We start from the raw sequence: 10,780 nt of genomic DNA, 5'->3' as shown, positions 1-10,780 counted from the left end.
CCTGAATAAGCAGGGAATGTGAGTGACGTTGTAGTTTGCAGGCAGTGATTAATTCAAAGAGTAATTTACATGTTTATATAGAGTGCAGCACTTACAGAGCTCATGTTGATTTATCAGGGCGTGGAAACAGAAACCCACACCTTCAGGATGATTAATTGGCTGCTGGAGTGCTTACAGTTGTGTTGAGTCAGAGAAAGAGAGAGAGTGTTTCTCAGGTTTATATGATAGTAAATGTCTTATTCAACTTTTGCATGCAACAAATTATAGTGCATGCAAAATAATAAAAAGCTAAAACCTTTATAATCATGCATATTTACAATATACTGTAAAAAGTTTATAATCATGTATTTTTATATTATAATGTTATACTAAATGCATATATAAGGAAGTCTTATACAACTTTTGCCTGTAATAAATAATGTAACATGCAAATAATAAAACACAAAAACTCATGCATATCTACAGTATAAAGACTTATCAACTTTTGCATGTAACAAATATTGTTATACACAAAAAATAAAATTTTTGGTTGTGTCAATTATTGTTATTTTGTATGTAATAAATTGGGTTATGCTTAAATTTAATAATAAAACTTCTCAACTTTTGCATGCAACATATAACAAATGCAACATATGCAAATAATAAAATGCAAAACCCTTTATACTCATGCATATTTACAATATATGGAGACTTCTCAACAAATGTTACATGCAAATGATAAAATGCAACCCTTTATACTTATATTTATAAAATAGTCACTTTTGCATGTAACAAATAATGTAACATGCAAATGAAAAAAAATGCAAATGATAAAATGCAACCCTTTATACTTATATTTATAAAATAGTCACTTTTGCTTTTGCATGTAAAAAGTAACAAATAATGTAACATGGTAACAAATAATGTAACATGCAAATGACAAAAAAAATACTATAAAAACAATCTTTTGCATGTAACAAATAATGTAACGTCAATTATACAAATTATAAAATGCAAAACCATTATACTCATGCATATTTACAATACACTGTAAAAGTGTATGACCTTTTGCATGTAGCAAATAATGTTATATGCAAATAATAAAATGCAAAAACCTTTAAACTCATGCATATTTACAAAAACACTTGCGGTATCTGTTGTTTTTTTTGTGATGTTAGGGTGTGGTTTGGTTTAGGATTGTCTTGTCAGACGGATGAAACATGGACAGGTTGTGTGACGCCCTCTTCCTCAAAAAACATACCGTAGATGACATTAAATACAGCTCCTCTGACAACACGGATAAACCTGGCTCTGTTCGGTGATGCATTGAAATACAAGAGACATTTACAAACCAAAGCTATCAAGCTGTCACTTTTGCATGTTGTTGCTCATATTAATTAGCATCAAAGTTTGATTTGAATGAATTTAGTTTAATGCTGTCTGCTAAAGTGTTTTGGTACACATCTTTTCTCCATCTTGCTGCATGTGAGCACACTTTGGATCTGTCACCATATTAATAGTTCATGAGCTGTATCAGTACTGTACACTACACTGGAAATCACTGACCAGGAACTGAGATGAATTTCACGTCACATGCACACGCAGAATAACATACGACTGCGTTGCTTCTGTAATCGAGTTCTTGTGCAGCATAAATCACACACTGATGAAACTCTTATCATGGAAATAACTGGACATGACATAAAACCTAGTGAGTCGCCTACATAGACAGCACTGCGGGACATCACAGCTGTGCACTTGTTCTAAAAATAAGGCAGCTGACTGGTAACTTTTTTCATATTTTTCTTCACATTTAGAATTTTTGTAAAATATTTGTTTTTCTGTTTTAAATAATTTTGTTGTGTGTTTTTGTCATTTATATAGTATTTACAATATAGTATTTACTCATTTTTATTTATTAATTTTATTTTATTATAGTTTTTGTTAATTATTAGATTTTTATAAATATATTTGTTTTTACTTTGTTTAGTTAATGTTGTATTTATTCTTTTTTTTTTATTAATTTATTTTTTTTTTATTATTTTGTATTCATTATTTTTAATTTATTGCGTTTGTTATTTTATTACAGTATTTATAAATTTGTATTTATTTATTTATTTTAGTATTTGGTAGAGGTTAAACTAAATGAAAAGAGAATGGCTTTTATTTTATTTTAGGCAACATTTATTTTAAGTAACAAATTTTTATGGTTTTTATGGCAGCATTTTTCATTTTCTCAATTTAGTTTAACTTTATGAAAAAAAAAAATTTTATTTTTTTTTATGTATATATAAATATAAAAAAAAATGAAATAGATTATATATATAAAAACATTGATAAAAAAATAAAGTATCTCAATTTGAAATAGATTAAAAAAAAATACACTGAACAAGACTAGTGTTCTTTCGAAATGCATCATTTGATTATCAATGAAGCTTTTGTGATTCTGATACCAGATGGGTTTTAGTTTTAGTAACAGATGATAACCCTGAACGAGCTTGATCCAGCAGGAGAAGAGATTCTGAGAGCGTCTCTGTTGTTCTGTTTGTCTTGTTAATAATGTAATATAGAGCTGTACATCAGTGGCTTCATGACTCTTCAATGGTGAAGCTGACAGATGCTCTTCATCACCATCCACATCCTCCTCCTCCTCCAGCACTCAGCTGCTCATTCTCAGTGTTCTGGGTTTACGTTTCAATTTCAAACTACACTAAAAGGGCAATAGAAATAATTATCTGTCTTCATTAAAGTAATTTAATTTTCTAAATGACGTGCTGTTTTAATGAAGATGCTTACGAGTTGTTTGAGTTATGATCTGTCACCTCATATATCTGCTGATGTTTCTCCATATGTGATGAAACGCTCCTGCGCTGAAGATTAATGGAAAGCAGAAGATCAGCGGTGTGGAGCCGGGCTTCATAAAGACGAGAGCTGTGTGTGATTAATCACTCTCAAACCCAGCCGTTCCAACAGACGAGAGAGAAACAAACACACAATCACTAATCCAGCACTCAAGGGTTAATAATAGCATAGATGTGAAAAAGAAACCGTTTCGATACATGAAGATACGTCCGTGTTGCATTACATTTTTATAGTGTTACAAAAGATAAAATTAAATAGGAAACAAATCCATCAGACCAGAACACTTTTTCACTGCAGGAAGTGTTATTATGGATTATAGACTCTATGTATTTGAGTTAAAAACATCTTAATGCTGGATGTGTTTCATCTTTTGTCTTCTCCAGATGTTCACTGATGGACTGGAGTGCTGTGGATTACTTGTGGATTATTGTGATGTTTTTATCAGCTGTTTGGACTCTCATTCTGACGGCACCCATTCACTGCAGAGCATCCATTGCTGAGACACTGATGCAGTGCTAAATCCTGATGCTTTACTCCGGAAAACTATATTAGATTAGATTAGATAGTTGGTGTTGGACAGGGATGGGAATTATTTAATCCATAAAAACACTGAGTCCAGTTACTCAGAATTTAATTGGTCTTAACTATACACTAAACAAAAAAAGAACAAAAATAATACTGTATTTGATAACTAATATGTATTTATTTATTTATTTATTTATTTCCCACTGTTTATTATGTGCTAAAAATAAAAAAAGACATCTGATAATAACACTGTGTGTAGTGTATTTACACAACTGTTTTTAATTACATAAAAAACAAAATTAAAAAAAGTTTCACCCGGGAAAATCATGAAAGTTCAATACTTTCAGGTAAAAGAAACATTAATCTAAAGGCTAAAGGAGTTCTGCATCAGTGAGGATAATGAACGCAGGTCGAAAAGCATTGAAATGAGCTGTAGTTTCAGGCTGTTCTTGTCTTTTAATTATTCTCTGTTTGTCGTAAAATACAAAAGATTCACGCTTGATTAAAGACACTCAAGCAGCAGAATTACTGCTGTTCAATTATATTAAGAGCAGTTCAAACCGCTTCCACAATCTCCTACATTGCACACCACAGTAATGATATTTGAATGCTGGTCATAAGATGAGTCTCACTGCACCGCTGGGTTTTTATGCTCTTGCTGTAAAACCCACAGATGTCTGGATTTCATTACTGTTATTCTCAAACTAGAATAAACTCTCATTATATATCAGATCTTTCCTTAAAGCGCAATTAAGACCCTGGTTTGTAGTTAATGAGTCTCCTCTATTTATAATCTATATTTCATTTTTTTTTTTTGTATGCCCATGAATTTCAGTATATTTTTTTTTTTTTTTTTTTTTTTTAACAGTTTTACTTTTTATTTTTGTATTATCACTGAATTTCACTGTAAAATTTAATTTTACATTTATATTAATTTTTTTCATTTTATATTGCATTTTTTATTAATTTATATAAACCACTGTATTTCAATATAAATTAATTTTCTTTTCTACTTAGGTTTATTTCATTTTATATTTTATTTATTTAATTTTTGTATACCCCTGAAGTTTAGCATATTTTATTATTTATTTTATTTTATTTTATTTTATTTTATTATTTTATTTTATTTTATTTTATTTATTTTATTTTATTTTATTTTATTTTTTATTTTATTTTATTTTAATTTCCCCCTTTAAATTTTTTTTTTTATTATAATTTTTTTTTTATTCCTTTGTTTGTGTACACACAATATGGAAGGTTGATAATGATACTGTTCTCAATAAAACCTACTAAAAGAAATCGTTCTGTTTCCTTTAACACAGTGTTTAAGTCCTTGAAGAGAAAGAGATGAACGGACAGATGCGGTCGAGTGAGCATTTTCCTACAGGATGGAAAGTTCATGAGCTGCTTCATTAATCACAGTGTGTAAAGAAGAAGAAGTGAGAGTCCAGCTCAGACTGCATCCCTCAAACCCAAACGCTCACAGAGACACACTTTAGATGGATGACAGCAGCAAACGAGTAAACGAGAGAAACTTCTGGAGTGTGAAGAACCTTTTTACTTCTGTAAAGAACCTTCACAGATTCCATGGAATCATCAATGCCAATAAAGTCCTTCACTGGACTAAACTTCTGCTCTTCATGAATACTAAACATCACAGGAGAGATCGGCTGATTAAAACATTATTAGCATTAGACTCCAGATTCAGACAAACATCTCTGGAACATGATTCTTTAACCTGTTCGGGAGACTATACAATGGCCACAAGAAAGAACTTATTTTAGCTTTAATCTGAAGAACAACACAATTTACCGGTTCAGTAAACACTTCACTGTGGCCCTGAGCGCTCAGATACAGACTCTGATGAGCAGCTCAGCACAGATTCACCAGCGCTGCCTGCACACAGGAAGATTCCTCATTCTGGACTAATCCAGGTTCTTTTATTTTTGCATACCCTGAATTTCAGTATAAATTATTTTATTTTATTTTTGTATCCCACTGGATATTTATATAAATTAAATTTATAATTTTATACCACTTAAAATCAATAGAAATTTTATTTTATTTTTGAATACCACTAGATATCAATAGACTTAAAATCTTTTCTCTTTCCCGTTCCTTTTTATTTGACTTTAACTTTCTTTTCTTTTTTTTTTTTTTCTCCCCCCGGTTTCTTTCCCCCCCCCCCCCCCCCCCCCTTCCACCCCCGCCCTTCTTTTCTTTTCTTTTCTTTTCTTTTCTTTTCTTTTCTTTTCCACTGAATATAAATCTAAAATTTTATTTTATTTTATTTTTGTGTACCACTCAATATCAATATAAAATTTTATTTAATTTAATTTTTGTATACCACTGAATTTAAATATATTATTTAATGTAATTTTTTTTTTGTATACCACTGAATATCAATATAAACTATATTTTATTTTTGTATACCATTGAATATAAATATAAAATTTTATTTTATTTTAGTATACCACTCAATATAAAATTTAATTTAAATTTTGTATACCACTGAATATAAATATAACATTTTATTTTATTTTTGTATACCACTGAATATCAATATAAAATATTATTTAATTTTAAATTTTGTATACCACTGAATATCAATATCAAATATTATTTAATTTTAAATTTTGTATACCACTGAATATCAATATCAAATTTGATTTTATTGTGTAATACACACATAAAACATCTATCAAAATATTTCTCAGAATATATGTAAATAAAAAGGCAATATTTTTTTGCGTAATCTACACTACCATTAAAAGGTTTGGGGTTGGTATGTTTTTTTTTTTTTTAATGCTTCTGCTCACCAAGGCTGCATTTGATCAAAAATACATTAAAAATTGTGAAATATTATTAGAATGTAAAACAGCTGTTTTCTATGTGAATATCTGTTAAACTGTAATTTATTTCTGTGATGTGCAGCTGGTATTTTCAGCATCATTACTCCAGTCTTCAGTGTCACATGATCTTCAGAAATCATTCTAATATGATGATTTGCTGCTCAAGAAACATTTCTGATTATTATCAATGTTAAACACAGTTGACATTCTCTCATTAAACTGTCATACAATTTTTTTTTTTTTTTCGGATTTCTCTCTCTTCATCTGGAGATTTTGTGTAAAGTTTTCAGACTCCCGAACCACCTGTTTCAGACTCGAATCCAGACCCTGAAGACGAGAATCATATACAGCAGAGAGAGAGAGAGAGAATGGTCTTTATTGGCTTCACACATACACACACACTGAACACACACACACACACACACACACACACAGCCTCCACACACACACACACACACACACACACACACACGCACACACACACACACTCACACACACACACACACAGGTTTCATTCATTACCAGGATCTGGTTTTACTTCAAGGCTAAAGCTCTCGGCCCGATATCGACCCGTTTGAGAATCCCATTGTGGTCAGACGCTCGCACCGAGGAGCCTCTGAGTTATAGAGGGATCAATACTGAAGCTCAATTATTGTATCAAACATTCAAAGCCAGAGTTTAATAGTGACGGCTGAAACAAACAGGCGGCAGGAGAATCAATCGCTCTCCCTCTCAATAACACATGATAAATAACGCTCCTGCTGTATGGAGATGTGTGTTTGGACTGCTGTAGAGCGTCTCTCAGGCTTGGTCTGATTATATTGTCATATTGGGACAGTCTACAGGGACTGTGTAAGGTTCAACATGTACATTTTTCTATAGCTGAATACACTACAGTTCAGAAGGTACAATTTTATTATTTATTTATTTTTTATATATATTTTAATTACTTTATTTTACTTAGTTTTTTATTTTATATTTTACTGTTATTTTTGTATACCATTGAATTTCAGAATAAAATGTAATTTAATTGTATATATTTAATTTTATTTTTATTATTATTATTATTTTTTTGTACACACCTGGATTTCAGCATTTTAGATTTCAGATTTTATTTTATTTTATTTTATTTTGTTTTGTTTTATTTTATTTTTTTTTTTTTTTTTGTAATATCATAAATTTTAGTTTTTTTGAAAGAAGTCTCTTCTGCTCACCATTTATTTGTTAAAATTACAGTAAAAACAGTAATACTGTAAAATAGTATTAGAATGTAAAATAAGTTTTTTATTTAAATATATGCTAAAATTTAAATTTATTTCTGTGATGCTAAATACATTTTTTACTCCATTACTCGAGTCTTTTTTCAGGATTCTTTAATGAATTTCGTCTGCTCCAGCTCTCTGCTCTGCTCCGAGACAAAACTGAAGAGACTGAAGTTCCCATGCTCTCCTACAGACAGAAAAGACAGTTATCAGACCCGGATGACTAATGCCTGAACGTCGCGGTACTTCAGGACGGGATTAACTTGAACTGAAAACAACAGCGAAGCCATTAGGAGCCGTTCACACTGCGGTCAACAGCTCGAGTGATGCTGATCCAAATCATCTTAATCACTCGCTCGTCTCCATCAGCACCTGTTTGTGTAGTTGATGTCGGAGAATTATGAAGAGAGCGAATCCTCAGAAGGATCTTAATGAAATGCAACGAGGCTGTGTGTTTGATTTAATGAGGTACAGCGGAGGATTAAAGCTCGGTGTGCTTTGGATCCGTCTGCATGAATCCACACGCTCCAGTTTGGGAAATAAGAGTTACTGCTGTTCGTTTAGAGAGTAAAGTCTGAGTCTGAGAGTCTGTGTGAGAGATAGAATCACACTGGACCAAAACATCATGTGTGTGTGTGTCAGTGTGTGTGTGTGTGTGTACCTACTTAACCATACTTTGGGGAGACAATTGCACCCAGAAGGGATCTAAACCTGACAAAACCTGCTGTTGAGGACTTCCTGCAGTATAAAATGTATTTTTGTAATAATGTAATAATGCAGAACATTTCCTGTTAGGGTTAGTGTGTAGGTTAGGGTAAGGTTACAGTTTTCGTAACACTGTACATAAAAACAATAGATGTCTATGAATATCGCTAAAAGTGAAGCAAACCTGTCAAAACCTCTTTTTGGGGAGCAATAATGTAGTAATAATGTATAGAAATAGCTGTGTATAAAACCAATAGAAGTTTATGCTAAGTCCACATTTAGACCCAATAATAATAATAATAATAATAATATGTTTCATTTATATAGCGCCTTTCCCAAGCTCAAGGACGCTGTACAAGGTACAACAAATATTGATTACAAAGGAACAATTTCATTGGATATTTGCCCAATTCAGTTACAAATAATGCAGTTACATACTGTATAACACAGATTATGTAGTAAAGACTTAGAAATAGAAAACAAAATGGACAAATACACACTGTAAATTAGTGATAGTGTTGATTAAACAAATAAGTTTTAAGCTTTGATTTTAATTCACTGAAAGAGGTGACTGTTCTGAGTGCCAGGGGAAGTGAATGCCAAAGTTTGGGTGCAGTGACGGAAAAGCACCTGCCGTCTACTGAAGATATGCGGAACCTAAGTACACAAAGAAGTTCAGAATTTGGAGATCGGAGTGTGTGAGGAGGTATATAAGAAGAGAGTAGGTCGGAAAGATAGGAGGGAGCAAGACCTTTGAGTGCCTTTAAGGTGAGCAGAAGAATTTTGTATTGCACACGAATAGATACAGGCAACCAGTGAAGATTAAATAGAATAGGGGTGATGTGAGCAGATTTTATTTTGGAAGTTAATAATCTGGCAGCAGAATTTTGAATGTACTGCAGACGAACGATGGAGTTAAAATAGTCAAGGCGAGTGATAATAAATGCATGCACTAATGATTCTGCATCTTTTCTACTGAGGAAAGGACGAAGTTGCGCAAATCGACGTAGCAGCTTTGGAGAGTTTGCTAATGTGGTCATCCAGGGTCAGTGATGGGTCTAGAATGATACCTAAGTTTCTAACAGTAGCCGATGGAAAAATATAAATAGCGTCAAGGTCAAAGCTAGAAACATCAATTTTATTTTTTTTATTAGAGATGGGGGACCAATTATTAAAATTTCTGTTTTACTTAAGTTCAGACTAAGAAAATTCGAATGTAGCCAATCCTTTAACTCACAGACACATGAAGATAAGGATGCCATCGACTGGTTGACAAGCAGTATATATCTGGATGTCATCAGCATAACAGTGGTAGTTAAAACCAAGGCGACTAATTATTTGGCTAAGAGGCTGAATGTAGAGGTTGAATAATAATGGTCCGAGAACTGAGCCCTGGGGAACTCTCTGTTTGAGTAAGACAGTGGGAAATTTGGAATTGTGCAGTGAGATGAAGTATTGCCTATCTGTGAGATATGAGGAGAGCCAGGATAATGCAGATGTTTGAGCAAGACAGTGGGAGATTTGGAATTGTGCAGTGAGATGAAAAACAGTATCAAAAGCTTAGCTGAGGTCAAGTAATATGAAGTATCATTTTTTATTGATTATTACTTTGTTAACATGATCATTGACAACCTTTACTAGAGCAGTTTCCGTATTGTGCCGTGAGCGAAAACCAGACTGAAAAATACCAAAGACATTGTTGCGAGCTAGAAGTGACTGCAGCTGACAGCTGACAAATGGCAGGTTAGAGATCGGACGGTAGTTGGATAGATTTACAGGATCCAGATTTGTGTTTTTGAGAATAGGAGTAACAGCAGAAGTCTTGAGTGAGATAGGAACAGTGGAAGAAATTAAAGACATGTTGATGAGGTGTGAGATTGGGGCAGAAATAACAGGGATACAGTGTTTCAGGAGGAAAGGTCCTAGGGTCTAGTCGACTTGAGGAAGAATTCGATTTCTGTATTACATCTGCAGTTATAGAGATGATTTGTTATGGTATAGGTAATGATTGGGTAGACTGAGTTTGCTCACAATTAGAAATAGTCAGTTCCTCATCAAAAGTCCCACGTAAAACATCCAACTTTCCCTGAAAGTGGTGCAAAAAAGTATGACACAAATCTTCAGAGTCATGTTGGCTGATTCTATGATTTGGGTGTGATTTTTAGCTTTTTTTTTTTTGAAAGATTTTTTTTTTAGATTACTCATTTGTAAAAACTTTTAGGGATGTCCTCATTTGTAAAAAGGGTATAAAATAAATATATATATTTTAAAAACTTTTATTCACTTATTGCAAAAAGGTAGAACGTTTTCTGTTAGGGTTCGGCTACACTATTTATAACTAGCTCAATATAAAAACAAAGGAAATATATTTAGCTCCCCCATTTACATAGATAAGTGCGTGTGTGTTTGTTTGTTTGTGTGTGTGTGTGTGTGTGTGTGTGTACCTACTTAACCATAAAGGGATCTAAACATGACAGAACCTCCTAAAGAGGACATTTTTGGTATGTCCTCATTTGTAAAATTGGTTCATAAATGCTTTTTTAATGGTGCAAAACGATAATACTGAAAGAGGAGTGACTCCATATTTAACTGCAG

This window comes from Cyprinus carpio, chromosome A13, assembly GCF_018340385.1.
Source record: "Cyprinus carpio isolate SPL01 chromosome A13, ASM1834038v1, whole genome shotgun sequence".
Lineage (NCBI taxonomy): Eukaryota > Metazoa > Chordata > Actinopteri > Cypriniformes > Cyprinidae > Cyprinus > Cyprinus carpio.
This window is presented reverse-complemented; position numbering follows the sequence as displayed.